The sequence below is a fragment of the Lampetra fluviatilis genome, chromosome 5 (assembly GCF_964198595.1).
Source record: "Lampetra fluviatilis chromosome 5, kcLamFluv1.1, whole genome shotgun sequence".
In the NCBI taxonomy this organism is placed as follows: Eukaryota; Metazoa; Chordata; class Hyperoartia; order Petromyzontiformes; family Petromyzontidae; genus Lampetra; species Lampetra fluviatilis.
In genome coordinates this window covers 14,813,170-14,832,221 of record NC_136279.1, presented here as the reverse complement: position 1 = coordinate 14,832,221, position 19,052 = coordinate 14,813,170, and the positions used below count along the sequence as shown (strand labels likewise).

At 46.8% G+C, this 19,052-nt stretch overlaps 1 protein-coding gene across 3 annotated transcripts in view; it reads left to right on the top strand.

Annotated features, from left to right (window-relative positions):
• DYNC2H1 (dynein cytoplasmic 2 heavy chain 1) overlaps nt 1–19,052 on the top strand; it is a 186,881-nt gene that overhangs the window by 118,434 nt on the left and 49,395 nt on the right. The window lies entirely within an intron of this gene.

Genomic DNA, 19,052 nt, shown 5'->3' with positions numbered 1-19,052 from the left:
TAGTCTCATATGGGTTGGACCAGATGACGCCAAAAGGCGCACAACTCAAAGACAATGCACCATCAGAGTATGAGAGCTCGGGGCAAGCATCTACACTATGGGAACCTCATTTGCCAGTAAAAATATGATAATTGGTTCTTTACCCTTCTATCTGGCAACAAAACTGACACCTTTTTACAAGGAGTCATGTTTGCATAGACCGCAATACCTGCAGTCATAATACAAACAAAAGAACATAACTCTGATAATGTGCACTGTCCTTAAAGTTGATTGATCCACACCCGAGACAGCTTTCCTTAGAGCCTAGTCTCATATGGGTTGGACCAGATGACGCCAAAAGGCGCACAACTCAAAGACAATGCACCATCAGAGTATGAGAGCTCGGGGCAAGCATCTACACTATGGGAACCTCATTTGCCAGTAAAAATATGATAATTGGTTCTTTACCCTTCTATCTGGCAACAAAACTGACACCTTTTTACAAGGAGTCATGTTTGCATAGACCGCAATACCTGCAGTCATAATACAAACAAAAGAACATAACTCTGATAATGTGCACTGTCCTTAAAGTTGATTGATCCACACCCGAGACAGCTTTCCTTAGAGCCTAGTCTCATATGGGTTGGACCAGATGACGCCAAAAGGCGCACAACTCAAAGACAATGCACCATCAGAGTATGAGAGCTCGGGGCAAGCATCTACACTATGGGAACCTCATTTGCCAGTAAAAATATGATAATTGGTTCTTTACCCTTCTATCTGGCAACAAAACTGACACCTTTTTACAAGGAGTCATGTTTGCATAGACCGCAATACCTGCAGTCATAATACAAACAAAAGAACATAACTCTGATAATGTGCACTGTCCTTAAAGTTGATTGATCCACACCCGAGACAGCTTTCCTTAGAGCCTAGTCTCATATGGGTTGGACCAGATGACGCCAAAAGGCGCACAACTCAAAGACAATGCACCATCAGAGTATGAGAGCTCAGGGCAAGCATCTACACTATGGGAACCTCATTTGCCAGTAAAAATATGATAATTGGTTCTTTACCCTTCTATCTGGCAACAAAACTGACACCTTTTTACAAGGAGTCATGTTTGCATAGACCGCAATACCTGCAGTCATAATACAAACAAAAGAACATAACTCTGATAATGTGCACTGTCCTTAAAGTTGATTGATCCACACCCGAGACAGCTTTCCTTAGAGCCTAGTCTCATATGGGTTGGACCAGATGACGCCAAAAGGCGCACAACTCAAAGACAATGCACCATCAGAGTATGAGAGCTCAGGGCAAGCATCTACACTATGGGAACCTCATTTGCCAGTAAAAATATGATAATTGGTTCTTTACCCTTCTATCTGGCAACAAAACTGACACCTTTTTACAAGGAGTCATGTTTGCATAGACCACAATACCTGCAGTCATAATACAAACAAAAGAACATAACTCTGATAATGTGCACTGTCCTTAAAGTTGATTGATCCACACCCGAGACAGCTTTCCTTAGAGCCTAGTCTCATATGGGTTGGACCAGATGACGCCAAAAGGCGCACAACTCAAAGACAATGCACCATCAGAGTATGAGAGCTCGGGGCAAGCATCTACACTATGGGAACCTCATTTGCCAGTAAAAATATGATAATTGGTTCTTTACCCTTCTATCTGGCAACAATACTGACACTTTTTTACAAGGAGTCATGTTTGCATAGACCGCAATACCTGCAGTCATAATACAAACAAAAGAACATAACTCTGATAATGTGCACTGTCCTTAAAGTTGATTGATCCACACCCGAGACAGCTTTCCTTAGAGCCTAGTCTCATATGGGTTGGACCAGATGACGCCAAAAGGCGCACAACTCAAAGACAATGCACCATCAGAGTATGAGAGCTCGGGGCAAGCATCTACACTATGGGAACCTCATTTGCCAGTAAAAATATGATAATTGGTTCTTTACCCTTCTATCTGGCAACAAAACTGACACCTTTTTACAAGGAGTCATGTTTGCATAGACCGCAATACCTGCAGTCATAATACAAACAAAAGAACATAACTCTGATAATGTGCACTGTCCTTAAAGTTGATTGATCCACACCCGAGACAGCTTTCCTTAGATCCTAGTCTCATATGGGTTGGACCAGATGACGCCAAAAGGCGCACAACTCAAAGACAATGCACCATCAGAGTATGAGAGCTCGGGGCAAGCATCTACACTATGGGAACCTCATTTGCCAGTAAAAATATGATAATTGGTTCTTTACCCTTCTATCTGGCAACAAAACTGACACCTTTTTACAAGGAGTCATGTTTGCATAGACCGCAATACCTGCAGTCATAATACAAACAAAAGAACATAACTCTGATAATGTGCACTGTCCTTAAAGTTGATTGATCCACACCCGAGACAGCTTTCCTTAGAGCCTAGTCTCATATGGGTTGGACCAGATGACGCCAAAAGGCGCACAACTCAAAGACAATGCACCATCAGAGTATGAGAGCTCGGGGCAAGCATCTACACTATGGGAACCTCATTTGCCAGTAAAAATATGATAATTGGTTCTTTACCCTTCTATCTGGCAACAAAACTGACACCTTTTTACAAGGAGTCATGTTTGCATAGACCGCAATACCTGCAGTCATAATACAAACAAAAGAACATAACTCTGATAATGTGCACTGTCCTTAAAGTTGATTGATCCACACCCGAGACAGCTTTCCTTAGAGCCTAGTCTCATATGGGTTGGACCAGATGACGCCAAAAGGCGCACAACTCAAAGACAATGCACCATCAGAGTATGAGAGCTCGGGGCAAGCATCTACACTATGGGAACCTCATTTGCCAGTAAAAATATGATAATTGGTTCTTTACCCTTCTATCTGGCAACAAAACTGACACCTTTTTACAAGGAGTCATGTTTGCATAGACCGCAATACCTGCAGTCATAATACAAACAAAAGAACATAACTCTGATAATGTGCACTGTCCTTAAAGTTGATTGATCCACACCCGAGACAGCTTTCCTTAGAGTATTATGACTGCAGGTATTGCAGGTATTATCAGAGTTGTGTTCTTTTGTTTGTATTATGACTGCAGGTATTGTGGTCTATGTGTAGTGGTGGTATTGACGTGCGCCGACTGTGACAGTGATGGATCACGGGGCGGCGCGGGGTGCGGGGTTGGGCACGCGTTGTGGGCGTGGTGTGGACGCGCGCGCCGGGAGTGACAGATGACGGGGCGGCGCGGCGTGGGTGGTGAGGCACGATGAGATGTGGGAAAAGAGGATCGTAGCCAGCGCCCGGCGATTGGTCGAATAAGTGGGTGCTCGCAGCGACGTCCGCAGGTGGGGTATAAAGGGGGACGCGCGAGAGCACTCGGGGAGAGAGTTACCCAGTTGAAGACCCGAAGACGGAGCTGAAGACCTAGTGCCCCGAGACCCCTAGTCCCGCCGTCCTTGTGGGGACCGGGGCCCTGTGTGGCTCGGAGGCGAGGCTGTGGGACCCGGGGTCCGACGCCCCCGTGGGTCGGGCTGGGGACCCACAGTCGAGACGGATACCCCGGGCAGGGAGTGTCCCGAGTAGCTCAGTGGCGTTAGTCGCCGAGTAGCTAAGTGGATGTTGGTCATCCGAGTAGCTCAGTGGGCGTTAGTCGCCGAGCAGCTAAGTGGGTGTTTGTCACCCGAGATACTAAGTGGATGTTGGTCATCCGAGTAGCTCAGTGGGCGTTAGTCGCCAAGTAGCTAAGTGGGTGTTTGTCACCCGAGATACTAAGTGGGTGTTTGTCACCCGAGATACTAAGTGGGTGTTTGTCACCCGAGATACAAAGTAGGTGTTAGTCACCTGTAAACGAGTTTGATAAAATAAAGAGTGTGTTACCCGTGAAGTCGTCTCCCGCCGAGTTACTACATTACATATGCAAACATGACTCCTTGTAAAAAGGTGTCAGTTTTGTTGCCAGATAGAAGGGTAAAGAACCAATTATCATATTTTTACTGGCAAATGAGGTTCCCATAGTGTAGATGCTTGCCCCGAGCTCTCATACTCTGATGGTGCATTGTCTTTGAGTTGTGCGCCTTTTGGCGTCATCTGGTCCAACCCATATGAGACTAGGCTCTAAGGAAAGCTGTCTCGGGTGTGCATCAATCAACTTTAAGGACAGTGCACATTATCAGAGTTATGTTCTTTTGTTTGTATTATGACTGCAGGTATTGCGGTCTATGCAAACATGACTCCTTGTAAAAGGTGTCAGTTTTGTTGCCAGATAGAAGGGTAAAGAACCAATTATCATATTTTTACTGGCAAATGAGGTTCCCATAGTGTAGATGCTTGCCCCGAGCTCTCATACTCTGATGGTGCATTGTCTTTGAGTTGTGCGCCTTTTGGCGTCATCTGGTCCAACCCATATGAGACTAGGCTCTAAGGAAAGCTGTCTTGGGTGTGGATCAATCAACTTTAAGGACAGTGCACATTATCAGAGTTATGTTCTTTTGTTTGTATTTTGACTGCAGGTATTGCGTTCTATGCAAACATGACTCCTTGTAAAAAGGTGTCAGTTTTGTTGCCAGATAGAAGGGTAAAGAACCAATTATCATGAAAACTAATTTCTTTTAGAACTTCGTTTTGTGTTTCGTTTGTTGTCCTTCCCCCGCACGTCCATTTACCACGATTGGCTGCGTACGGTGCGAAAGAAGTTCAACATACTGTACATACATACAACCGCTAGCATGGCCTTGGAAGAACTACAAATAAACATAGTTTCATAATCAATGATGGTCGCGAAAGCCTACGTGTTAAACAAAACATAGTTTCAGTGTAATTTTATATTATAAATGGAAGGGATTCCCTCTCGTTTGAGTGTTATTATCAGTATTGTTGTGGATGAGAAGTCCTTTTATGTTAGAGTTACTGTTATTGGCCACATCCTCGATGAGAAGAGTGCCCATTTTTGTAAATCCAGATTCATATATGAGCTATAGGAATTATCTTTTAGTTCAGCATCTGACAGTCTCCAATCATAAGCAGCCATGTATATAATCCACTTCATCACCACACACCATGGTCCCGAAATGTCACAATGCATTTTGCTTCTGCACACAAACTGATTTAATCGCTCCATCTCCACATTGGTCTTCCCCTCTTTGGTGCACTTCCTCCACTGGCTGCAAATTTTTCCAGATGTCACACTCGATGAAGTAACCATAGCACTTTGCAAGATAAACACTGGAAAAGCTGGCATAACTGCCTGCCTTACTATAAATAAAACAAAGGTTGATTTTTGGAAATAATGTGAAGAAATTGTGCAAAACTGATGTTGTGTAACTAATGGTAAAGCACAAGAGAAATGCTGTTTTGAATGCATGGATTTACATTATTTCATGTAAACTTGCATATCGACATGTGTACTGGATGTTACTCTTAAAATTCACATTTATATTCCACCTGTGCTACTCGTGTCGTTCTCTCCCACGCATCTTTGCGGGAGATGTGAAGCGAGCTATAAAAACCTTGCCCTCGCTGGCAATGTTGCATTGGTAAACTGGAACAACAAAAACCGCCCACAAAACTCAGACACATTTTAGACAATTATTTTTTATACACACTGCTGCAGATGCCTATGTTGTGGGCCCCACGTACGCTTAGTTCCCGTACCTCCGATTAGCACGGTTGATTACGTACATTGCGAAATAAGTTCAATATACATACATACGGGAGGTTTCTGCCACCCATAACATTGGGATACCGAGTCATTGGTTCATGAGGTTGCATGCAACCAATGAGACTCATCGAAATTGCCATTGGCCAGCATTACCATGTTTTGTAAGCGCACGATACTGGAAAACATTAATCATTGGATTATATATGAATTCCTTTCAGTGATAAAAAACAAATCCTGTTACCTTTTAATCCAGTGCTGTATTACCAATTCTATATTTGTACATAAATATCTTCCATCAGCAGTTGCTTTGTGCAGCTCATGTATACTCATTACAGGGCCTCGCACGTGCACATTTTAAAAGATATAGTATGTATACAGCACACTTGCATGTCTGCTATCTTAATGTGGAATTTCTGCCACTGGTTCAGGACCAGCAATGTAGTGGAGCTCTGCCCCATGCTCAATTGAGCCGCCAAGATAGACTCTGTCTTGTGTATAAGCACCATACAGACATGCAAGTGTGCTGTATTCTCTATACTGCACATGATTATTCACCACGAAGGCATGGACATATATGTAGAGTTTAAGTGTATGTTAAATGTACATATATGGCTTATAATCACATACATGTATTATCATGTGCACTTTATATATTTTTCCGACTTTATTACATTATATATAAATACCCACACATATATAGAGAGTATTAAATAGTATAAAGGTAATTGTTTAAAGCAGCCATGTATATAATCCACTTCATCACCACACACCATGGTCCCGAAATGTCACAATGCATTTTGCTTCTGCACACAAACTGATTTAATCGCTCCATCTCCACATTGGTCTTCCCCTCTTTGGTGCACTTCCTCCACTGGCTGCAAATTTTTCCAGATGTCACACTCGATGAAGTAACCATAGCACTTTGCAAGATAAACACTGGATAAGCTGGCATAACTGCCTGCCTTACTATAAATAAAACAAAGGTTGATTTTTGGAAATAATGTGAAGAAATTGTGCAAAACTGATGTTGTGTAACTAATGGTAAAGCACAAGAGAAATGCTGTTTTGAATGCATGGATTTACATTATTTCATGTAAACTTGCATATCGACATGTGTACTGGATGTTACTCTTAAAATTCACATTTATATTCCACCTGTGCTACTCGTGTCGTTCTCTCCCACGCATCTTTGCGGGAGATGTGAAGCGAGCTATAAAAACCTTGCCCTCGCTGGCAATGTTGCATTGGTAAACTGGAACAACAAAAACCGCCCACAAAACTCAGACACATTTTAGACAATTATTTTTTATACACACTGCTGCAGATGCCTATGTTGTGGGCCCCACGTACGCTTAGTTCCCGTACCTCCGATTAGCACGGTTGATTACGTACATTGCGAAATAAGTTCAATATACATACATACGGGAGGTTTCTGCCACCCATAACATTGGGATACCGAGTCATTGGTTCATGAGGTTGCATGCAACCAATGAGACTCATCGAAATTGCCATTGGCCAGCATTACCATGTTTTGTAAGCGCACGATACTGGAAAACATTAATCATTGGATTATATATGAATTCCTTTCAGTGATAAAAAACAAATCCTGTTACCTTTTAATCCAGTGCTGTATTACCAATTCTATATTTGTACATAAATATCTTCCATCAGCAGTTGCTTTGTGCAGCTCATGTATACTCATTACAGGGCCTCGCACGTGCACATTTTAAAAGATATAGTATGTATACAGCACACTTGCATGTCTGCTATCTTAATGTGGAATTTCTGCCACTGGTTCAGGACCAGCAATGTAGTGGAGCTCTGCCCCATGCTCAATTGAGCCGCCAAGATAGACTCTGTCTTGTGTATAAGCACCATACAGACATGCAAGTGTGCTGTATACTCTATACTGCACATGATTATTCACCACGAAGGCATGGACATATATGTAGAGTTTAAGTGTATGTTAAATGTACATATATGGCTTATAATCACATACATGTATTATCATGTGCACTTTATATATTTTTCCGACTTTATTACATTATATATAAATACCCACACATATATAGAGAGTATTAAATAGTATAAAGGTAATTGTTTAAGGCTTGCAGGATTATGCATGGGCAATAAATACACACCAATACACACGTACAAACATGCATATGTATGCGTGTAATTATTTATCCACACACGTGCTTGCTTGTAGTGGGGAATGTGCCTCATTGTGTGTGAGCTCTGCACGTGAAATTGCCATGCGCCAGGGCTGATAACGGTGGCACAGGGAAGCTGATTGAGTCTTCGCCGTCCGTGACTCGAGTAAATAGAGCGAGTGTGGCGGATGGAATTATAATGGCCGATGCTGTGATAATTACAGATACGGCGCTCTCGCAGCGGGGACTTGTGAGATTAGGATTGTGTGTGTGCATGCGTGCTTGCAAGCGTGTGCATGCTCGCAAGTGTGTGAGTGTGATAGTGAATGAATAAGAGAGGCAGAAATGCTGACTGTAAATGCATGTATGTCCAGCTTTGTGTGTGTGTCTTTGTGAGTGAGAGTGTGTGTAAGAAAGAGTAATTGAGAGCGTAAGAGATTAAGACAGTGTGTGTGTTGGGGAGAGTTAAAGAGTGACTGTGTGTGCAAGAGTGAGAGAGTGTGAATGTGTGTGAGATTACAGGAGGTCTGGTGGACTGGTTTTGGCTCCAGTTAGCATGAGGGGTAGATAGTGCTCTACTCAGGGCAGGAAACTGCCAAACAAAAGAATGCAGGGGGTGTGGGAGCATGTAGGCAAGGTGTGGGTAGCTTTTGAGTCCCAGCTTGCTGTGAGCTCACCTCCCCATCAACAAGAGGCGAGGAATGGCGGTGGTCGTTGTCTAAACCCCCACCGTAGATGAACATCAGTGGAGGGATGCAGACAAGGCTGATGAGTCAGATGCCTTCTATAACCTCCTGTTCCACGTGCTAGCTAAAGTGGCCCCTCGGGACAGAGTCATCCTGTTGTGTTGGTCATGACGCAGACACCTGGGCTGGAGTGATTGAAAGGCATGGGCCAGATCAGCTCAGTAATAATAGGAAGAAGCTGCTCGACTTCTGTGCAGCCCATGGGTTTGTAATCACCAATATGCTGTTCCAGCATCGGCGCATACACATATCATGGATCCATGCCGGGTCCAAGCAAGAACATCTGCTGGACTATATAGTGAAAGAACAGCGAATATGGGCCCATGTCCTTGACACCAGGACCTACCATGGAGCTGATCTGCCCACTGACCATCGGCTTGTCATCTGTAAGATGCGCTGGCATTCTTCCACTCCAGTGGTGGGTGTTTAACCCATTCAAACCCACAGTAGCCTGGTCTCAGGGAGTTGATGATAGTTGCAAGCAGGAAATTCAATATCAGCATCGTCCCCCCCCCCACTGATGCTGAGGGGAAATGGGTGAGGTTCTGAACTATGGCTCATGCAGCAGCAATGGTTGCATTGGGTTTGCAGTCCAGACCTCCCCAGAGACCCTGGCTGGAAGAGGTGTTCCAGCTGGCTGAGAGAAACAATAGGCCCACTCCTGTCATTTACAACGTCCCACGTCAGAGAATGAGGAGGCTTACTGAAGCTTTCGCTCGGAGGTTCGGAGAGTCATGCGGCGCTGCAAGGATGAGATGTGGGTGCAGGTTGCTGAGGAGATGGAGTCTGCCTTAGTAGCCCATGATGACAAATCACTATTTATGTCCATAATTTTTTTTTACTTGTAGCACTTCACCTTTCACCATCCTTAACAGAAAGAATGGTGATCTGATCTTCAACCCCCAGGAACAGGCATGCACGTTTGCAGAGCATTTCAATGAGGGCTTGGGAGAGGGGAATTCCCTCTGCAGACAACACCATGGGGCAAGGTGGGGATGTCCTTGCTGGAGCTGCTGTACCTCAAATATTGGCAGAAGTAGCCACCCCTAGTGAGTGGCTGGCTGAGGTGCCATCTTTTGTGGAAGTACGATAGGTGATCTGGAGTCTGATACCAGGAAATGATCCAGGCAGAGATGATCTCCAAAGTGAACTGCTGAAGAAGGGTGGCATCTGTGTGCAGACTGCCATATATGACAGCATTACCACTGTCTCAACCATAGGACAGATTCCACAGGATTGGAAGGATGCCCTGGTGCCCCCCCTCTTTAACAACTACAGTGTGCCGGGAAAGGTCCTGACAAGGATAATTCAACATCGCCTTCCTAGGCATGCTGAAGAGAGGCTTGCGGAGCCCCAATGTGGTTTGAGGCCAGAGCGGTCCTACACAGACACCATACAGCAGAGATGTAGGGAATTCCAACAGGACCTCTTTCTCTGCTTTGTTGACCTGGTCAGGACTATGATACCATCAATAGGCCAGGGCTGTTGGTGAGTCTTCGTGCTTTCAGAGTCCCTGACTCTGCTACCAATCATTAAGGATCTTAATGATGGGTGGCAGGCCAGGAGTCAGAGCCATTTCCTGTTTACCTTGGGGTGTGACAGGGGTGTCCTGTGGCTCCTACGTTGTTTAATAATATCTTCGATCACGTAATTCGAGACGCTTTCCATGGGTGTATCAGAGGAATTTCCATCTTGTACAGATACAATGGGAGACTGATTGATGCCCAGGTGTGGCCAAGGGATGGCTCCCTATTGTAAATGATACGACAGGGCAGTTGGAGACAGCTGCCCTCCAATAACAGTGGATGGAGCATTAAGTGGTTAAAATGCAGCAAGTTGGCACAGTAGGGAGTACAGGTGGTGCCGCTGCAGGTCATTTCATGTACTCAACCCATGGCACCTCGGTCTGTCCCGTGACCTATCCACGGAACTTCGACACTCCATGTGGCCTTGAAGTGCACCTAGCCTGGCACAGGCGCTGTGGTGATGTCACTGCCACTTCGTGGCAAATGGTGGCTGTTGTTGCTGTGTGTACGTGAATGGGAGTTGGTGTGTATGCTTCTGTGTGTGAATTTGGGAGTTACATTTTTTACGTAACTAAGTATGTACTATGAGAAGTGAATATTTTTGTGAGGATATTGTGTAAGCAGGAATATTAATGGCGTGTATCTCAAGGGGCTTATAAGAATGGGTGTGCATGTGGTCAGTGCACACACACGTGCCTACATAACACACACACTCATGCTCCATTTGCCAGCTTCCCTTTGTGTGTTGCATTCAAACGACGCAAACAAAAATGAAATGAACGTATGATAAATGTACCGAGATTGTGCCGATAGCAAGAGCGGCAGAAATGGAGTGGCCACGTCTCATCCGATAGTGATCGCCCATTACCCCGATCCTCAGCTGAGACAGACAAAGACATTAGCTCCATTTCCATGGCCGCTCTTTCAGTTTTCGCACCACTCGCACCTTCATTCAACAACCCAGCCTTGGCACAGTCTCCTTACAAACCAAGACCCTACTTATCATTAAGGTTTACAGTAATAACTGAATGAAGTCAAATGTTGAGAATAAGCCAGTAAATCATCGTGGTATTGTAATTGATTTCGTTCATTGTGGTGAAAATGGAAGTGAAGCTACTCGTCTCAAGTGATATTTATCCAAAAAAAATCTATCAATGTCAATATACATCCCTCATGTTATATAATGCAGAACTGCTGACTAATCTGGAACATAACTCCTTTCTAATCTGATATAAAACCCTTGACTCATCTGATATACAGAACCTTCATCCAATATAGAACTTTCGTCCCATATAGAACACACTTGTATATGACGCAAATAATTGTTTTTATCAAACACAGAATGATAGAATTGTCCAATACAGGACCCTTATCCCATCTGATACACAAATCACGACGTATCCAATACAGCACCTCTAATCCACCCGGTACAGAACTCTCACATCATGTAGTTGCCATCGTTGGGATCGTAGAGTATCAGGCAATTACTCAGAATTATGTCACCTTCACAGTGCATTAAACACTCGGCATCACCCAAATATGTAAATTATTTATCCAGCCACTCCTCGTCCTAAAGACATGCATTTTAGCTGTAATTTTACTCAAAATTTTAGACCATTATTTGTGTTAGTGGTTGTATGGCAAGAGCACTCATCTCGCAATCAAAAGTCCTATGGAGATTATGGCCTAAGAATGTGGCTCTGGATTTCTAGGGGAGGTGAGTGCTACCCCATTGCGTGTTTGGGCAGGGGGCCACTCTTGACTCTCATTTTGATTGGCTCTGTAACTATGATGCCTACTGCAATGCATTTGGCAGCAGTGGCTAATACAGGCAGTCCTCGACCTACGAATGCCCGACTTACGAACACCCGTACTTACGAACCAGCTTCCATTCAATATAAAAAAAATAACATTAACTTAAAACTCGAACTCGCACTTGTAAACTGAACCGCGTAACTATTTTGTTCAGAGGAGTGATCCTCCGCAAGATGTAATGAGTCAGCCTAGCACTGGGAGTGAGTGTTCATATATGCGCGGACATGTATGTGTGTGTGTGAAACTGAGTGTGTGTGTGATGGGGAGCAGTGGTGTAGTAGTTAGCGTGCTGCACTACGAAAGCGCCAACCCGAGTTTGAGTCTTGCTCACAGCCAACAACAATGACGATTATCTGAACCGGTCCTAAGCCTACCTAAGTTGACTCAGCCTCAAAAGAGTACTTGTGGCAGTGTGTAAACATCGCCACTGGGGAGACAAAAGGCGGCCGGGCGTGGCCCTGGCCACTCACCCCATCGTGTGCCGTGCCGGCCTTCATAGATGCTCGCTAACAGCACTTGCCCCTACAGTATGTTAAGGCTATACGGGGGATCTTTATCTTTGTCTGTGTGTGCTCCCGTGCTTCCGAGTGTGTCTGTGTGTGCGTGCGCTCGCGTGTCCCCAGTGTGTGTACAATTGTGGTCATCATCAGGACTCAAGATAAGTGAAAATAAAAGTTTCTCTATTTGTGTTACTTAATTTTTAGTTTCATTTACTATAGTCTTTTTCTTTACAGTATTACATGCAATTTAATATTATGAGTTTAACAATGCTTCCCTTTTTGTTGAGCCGTAAAACGTTTCATAACACTGAACGTATGGGCATTTAAATACAGTACATTGTTGTGTTCTGACTTACAAACCATGCGACTTACCAATGGGGGCTCAGGAACTGAATCCATTCGTAAATGGATGACTGCCAGTACACCTTTTGGGAACGAATTAGGTTCGTAAGCCAAGAACTGCCCGTAATGTAAAGTGGCACCGCCCTCGTATATTTTCAACCGCTGCGTAAAAAAATAGTTAAGCTGTTTTTTGGCGAGCTTAGAGCATTGATAATATATAGCTATTATATAACTTACATCCTTTTCATGCTGTCAGTCAGGCAGCACAGATGATATCAGGAAAATGCCCTGGAAATGAACACGATGGAGATACTATGATGCCAAAGTTACTTTACATCATACTGTGGGTGCTATTGGTCTTCTGGAGCCCCCACTGCCTTTGATACATGCACATATACGCCCCTTTAGTAACTCCACTGCTGGATGAGGGCTTCCCTGTACCCGACTGGTCATGAGGATTATTTAAACATAATTCATCATGCTGGTCAGTGCCAGTTGGTGAAAGTGAGAAGCATCAGTGTGGGAGCATAGAACCACAGTATAATAAAGGATTATGCTGCACTGGCATCTGCTACCCACTTTGTAGCACAGCCTTGCAGCCACCTCTAACAAACTGGCGTATTACAGTAGTCACCCAGCCAAGCACTATCCAGGCTCAAAAGCTGCTTAGCTCTCTGTGATCTAACGAGATGGGCATATTTTGGGTGATGTCATGGTCTTTTAGCATGAAACTAATTATTTATCAATGCACAACGATTATCTTGGATTCCACTACCATTAGCTACTGGAGCCTTTGGTAGTTGTTTTATACTTGGGTTCCTGAAACCCTAGACCATGTCCCATTTAGCCACCACTTTCATACGAATCCTCCTTCTCAACATTGTCTTTCTCAGGGGGAATGGGCAGTGTATGCGAAATTGGCCTTAACTTCTTTAAATATGAATGCCTCCGTTATTTAAAATGATATTGTGTCCGTGCTTAAAGTAGCCTCTCCACATAATGCTTCATGTATGCTCTCTTGATTAGATTAAATATCACGGAATAAATCTCTAATCGGCAATCCTATATACAAATGTCTATGGTCCTTCTGATGCAGCCAACTGGAATTATTTTAATGCAATTGAATTATTACAATTACATCATGGTAATTACACTTAAAGTGGCTATTTTCTTCTTCTATCTATTCATGATGTATCGTGCTTCTTTCTTTTATTTCTGAATTTCTTATAATGAACTTTTCACTAAATTTACAATTTTAAAGCAACTTCAAAAAACTCTTTGGTCTTTGAATGCATGTGCTTGTGGAGGATGCTAGAAATCGAATGGCAGAATAGAGTAACCGACTTAAAAGTTTGGAATAAAACATGGCATTAAAGCACTGTGGATGTAATCAGCACATGTGCAGGATGGAGGAGGGCAGGTTGTCAAGACAGCCACCAGCAGTGTCACGCCTGGCCTATCGGGAGGCCTCTCGTAAAACATGCTCATGGAGACAGCCTGACTCCCAAGAACAATGGGAGGGAGAGGAGCGACGCTCACAACAATGACTAGAGCATTGGGTATTTTAAAACAGGGCGAGTTGGCAGTGGGGTGCGTAAGTTGTGCATCTGCCAACAATGCCAGTAATTTAATGCATATCTGAGCCTTTCCAACGATTTCCTTACTGTCTGCCTTCAAACTTTTTCATGGCCTCAAAGTATACTTACACTGGCATAAGCGCTGTGGTGACTTCACCATTTAATGGCATGTTGGCAGTTATCTATGCCGGTGCAAGTATGTCTTTCTTTGTGCAGACTTGTACAGTATGTATGTGTGTGAGTTAATACGTGCGTGTATGTATTGTATATCACAGTGGCGCAGTGGTTGGCGCATTGCACCACACTCTAGGTCACCTGGGTCTGATTCCTGGCCATAAATAATGTGGGGGGCAATTAATATCGGTCTCCCTTAGATTAACACAGCATTAATTGAGGAACTGTTGTGGTGTGTAAACATCAGCATTGGTAAGAAAGAGGGATCCGGGCACGGTGTTGACCACACCATCTCACCATGCGCCATGCCAGCCTCAGACGTTGCTCACTAATAGTACGTGCTCCAACAGTTTGTATGGCCATACAGGGTGTCGCTTTATAGTTTTGTCTTTGGATAAAGGTCTGTGTGTATGTGTATATGTGTATGTCTACGAAATTGTGTGTATGTATGTATGACAGTGGGGAACAGTCGGGTAGCGATTGGCGCCCACTGTGCTGAAAATGACATCCTGGGTTTGATTCCCGCATTGGGTCAACACCAGTGATGACGATATCTGAACTGGTCCTGGGCCTCCCCAAGGTCGACTCAGCGTCAAATGAGTCCCTGGTGCGGTGTTTAAACATCGCCACTAGGGAGACAAAGGCGGCCGGGCGTGGTGCTGGCCACCCACCTCGTGTGCCGTGCCGGCCTTCATAGATGCTCACTAATGGCACTTGCTCCTACAGTCTGTAAAGGCTATATGGGGGATCTTTGTATGTGTAATAAACGACTGGACCACGATGTCTGGCTCAGTGTCCTTTATTATTCGGTTCGTGCTGTACACCCACACGGCTGTCTTTACTCTGTAGCTTCTCCACGGTGCTGACTCCAATGTCGGCCCGACCCACAACAGCAGCTCCGCTGCTGTTTCTCTCACACAGCCCCCCTTGGCTGTACTCTCTGCTGCTCTTCTCCCTCCGCAGCTCTCACAGCTTCTTGCTCTCTCTCTCTCTCTCCGCAGCTCCTCCTGGCAGCCACACCGCTGCCTCTAACAAGCAGCCCCCTCTCTCTCTCTCTCCGCAGCTCCTCCTGGCAGCCACACCGCTGCCTCTAACACGCAGCCCTCCTGGCTGTCTCCTCCCCAGCTGCACACCACTCCGCAGCTTCCTCTTATCTTCGGGGTTGGCTCCCGATCGCCGTCGGCGCCCCCCCTCTCCACACTTGCCCGCGTGGCCTCACTCTTTTCCGCTCACCCCCGACTACCTTCCCCTTCCGGTTTACCCGCTTAAAGCCCCGAACCTTACCCCCACGTCACATGACTCCACCCCCCGTGACGTCACCTCCGGAAGGTCGCTTACGCCCGCATTACACCACCCTCCCCCGTAGAAAAATCCCAGCCGACCTCGGCTGACCAATAGCAAATCGTAATGCGGCGAACCGAGCTTCCCCCCCTAAAGGACACTAAGCATATAATGTAACAGCAAGAACAACAACAACGCAATCAACATCAACGATCGTACAAAAGCATGCAATAAATACAACTGTAAGAAAAAAATAACAAGACAGCAACAATCAACGAAACGTAAGCGATTTGGAACGTGTGCGGGTCGCCGGCCCGTCCCGGACGGTCGGCGGCCCACTCGCAGAACGGGAACGCGATGAAAGTCGAGGAACGACAGGGGGTAATCCCCCTGTCGCAGCTGGAAGTCCACCGCCGTCCCGTGTCTCTAAAGAGTTAGTCTTGGGCTTGTCCTGTGACCGTGCCCGCAGCTGGGTCGGAAGGGCTGCAGGGCTCGAAGGTCCCGCAGACCTGGCAGGCGTCCTCCGAACAGGGCCCCTCGTCCCCCGCAATGTCACGGCCGGCCTGTCTGTTTCGGAGGATCTTTAGCCGACTTGACCGGTGCCGAGGCCTCCTGCTGCGGCGGAGCCGGGAAGCGGGCCCAGCAGTCTCTGGCGTAGTGGCCCCTACGCCCGCAGCGGAAACATTCGGCCTCGTTGCGCCGAAGCGCAGGCCTCGCCTCCTGACGGCCCCGTTCTGGTAGCACCGCGCGCGGTCTCGGCCCGCCGCGTCCCGTCCATGGAGCGGAGGCGGCCGTCAGTTGTTGAGGGCCCCGGTCATCCGGAACATAGACGGCCTGCGCAGGGTTCCATCCCAGCGCATCCCCATCTTTGACGGGCCCCCCCGTCCACGCCGTCACTTGTTTCCAGCGACGGAGGTTGAATTGCGCATCGAGACACTTAGCAGCCATCCGGGAAGTTAGCTTCTCATGCCCACACACAGGCATGGGGATCCCTAGATCCCGAGACAGCTCCAACATTTTCCCTAATATGAGAGGCTCAAGCAGGTCCTGTGGCGTCTCAGGATAAGCTGCCATGGCCAGCTCCAGCACCGCACCCCTGAACGCCACGGGCGACTCCTCTGGTGCTCGTTGTCGTTGAGCGAATCGCCGATGCGCATCATCTGGTGGCTCATAAGCATCGGCCATTTCTTGAAAAACACCACATAAAGTTGCCTTCTTATCGGTCGCTATGGAACGGAAGAATCGGACAGATTCGTCGTCCAGAAGAGTCGGCAACACCTCCAAAGCCTCCGCATCGGTCCATCTTGCTGTGCGTACCGCCGCCAAGAAGCGGCAGGCGAACGCGCTCCAGTCCCCACCGACGGAAAATTCTTTAACTGTTGTAAGGTGGCGACTCCGACTCCTCTTCCCGCCGTCTTCCAATGGTGGTGGTTGTGATGGCAAATTCAAAATGGCGTCGGCCCGCGGCGTGGCCAAGATGGCGGTTTGGCGCCACGGAGCGCGCAAAATGGCGGCCTCTTGCCGCGTGGGCAATGGCGGCGGCAGGACAGGCAACGTGGCGGCCCGCGGAGCACCACTTGCATCATCCATCGTCCCTGGCGCGACGAGATGGCATAGATGCGCCAGGACGTCCTGAAGTGCCTCCAGTTGTACCGCCATCGCTTGCCATCGTTGATCCGCGTCTGATGATGTCGACGGACCCGCCACCGCGCCAACATCCTCCACACCCGTTCCCGTGGTCGCCTCAGCCTGGCTCTCCTCCACCACCCCAACAGGATCCGTGGTTGGAGGGAGTTCGTCGTCGTCGGACGAAGAAGCCGATGCAGGCGCCGGATTAACTTTCTTCCTCACTTGTTTCGACATGCCGTTGCACTTCCGACACCAGTGTAATAAACGACTGGACCACGATGTCTGGCTCAGTGTCCTTTATTATTCGGTTCGTGCTGTACACCCACACGGCTGTCTTTACTCTGTAGCTTCTCCACGGTGCTGACTCCAATGTCGGCCCGACCCACAACAGCAGCTCCGCTGCTGTTTCTCTCACACAGCCCCCCTTGGCTGTACTCTCTGCTGCTCTTCTCCCTCCGCAGCTCTCACAGCTTCTTGCTCTCTCTCTCTCTCCGCAGCTCCTCCTGGCAGCCACACCGCTGCCTCTAACAAGCAGCCCCCTCTCTCTCTCTCTCCGCAGCTCCTCCTGGCAGCCACACCGCTGCCTCTAACACGCAGCCCTCCTGGCTGTCTCCTCCCCAGCTGCACACCACTCCGCAGCTTCCTCTTATCTTCGGGGTTGGCTCCCGATCGCCGTCGGCGCCCCCCCTCTCCACACTTGCCCGCGTGGCCTCACTCTTTTCCGCTCACCCCCGACTACCTTCCCCTTCCGGTTTACCCGCTTAAAGCCCCGAACCTTACCCCCACGTCACATGACTCCACCCCCCGTGACGTCACCTCCGGAAGGTCGCTTACGCCCGCATTACATATGTATGACAAAGAATTACATACTTAGACACACACACGGCCATTTGAACCGGTATTGGGCCTCTCCTAGATTGACTCAGCCTCAAATTAGGACCTGGTGTGGTGTGTAAACATCACTAAGGAGACAAAGGTGGCTTGGCATGGTCCTGGCCACCCCACCCCCTGGTGTGCCGTGCTGGCCTTCATAAGTGCGTGCTAATTACACTTACCTCAAATATCTGTTCAGGCTATACGGGGGATCATTGTCTTTGTGTATATATACAGTATATGGAAAGTGGGAGTATAGTGGTTATTGCATTGTGCTATGAACTCGGTGACCCAAGTTTGATTCCCGCTCACAGACAAATGAGTACTTAATATGGTGTGTAAAATTAGCACTCGGGAGACAAAGGTGGCCAGGCATGGCACTGATTACCACCCTCTGTTGTGCCATGTAGGCCTTCATAGGTGCTCACCAACAACAGCCTGTGGAGGCAACACAGGGGATCTTTGTTTTCGCGTGTGATGTCAGTTTGAATGTATGAGTGTGCCAAGCACCCACATAAGCGGGTGTTAGGTTTCCCATCTGCCAGAACAGGAAAGCCGGAAAAAATATATGCAAATGCTTCGGTAATTAGCTGTACGAAGCAACGTGCATGTGGACGGCTGATAGCACAGAGTTTTTAAAGACTTCAAAGGAGCCAGTCAGCAGCATGTGGGCCCACGATTCAAGTGGGTAAAAGGTCCTGTATAGGATGAGACAAAGATTCCATATCATGAGACCATGATTTTGACTGTATGTGGTTGATGAGACGAGGGTT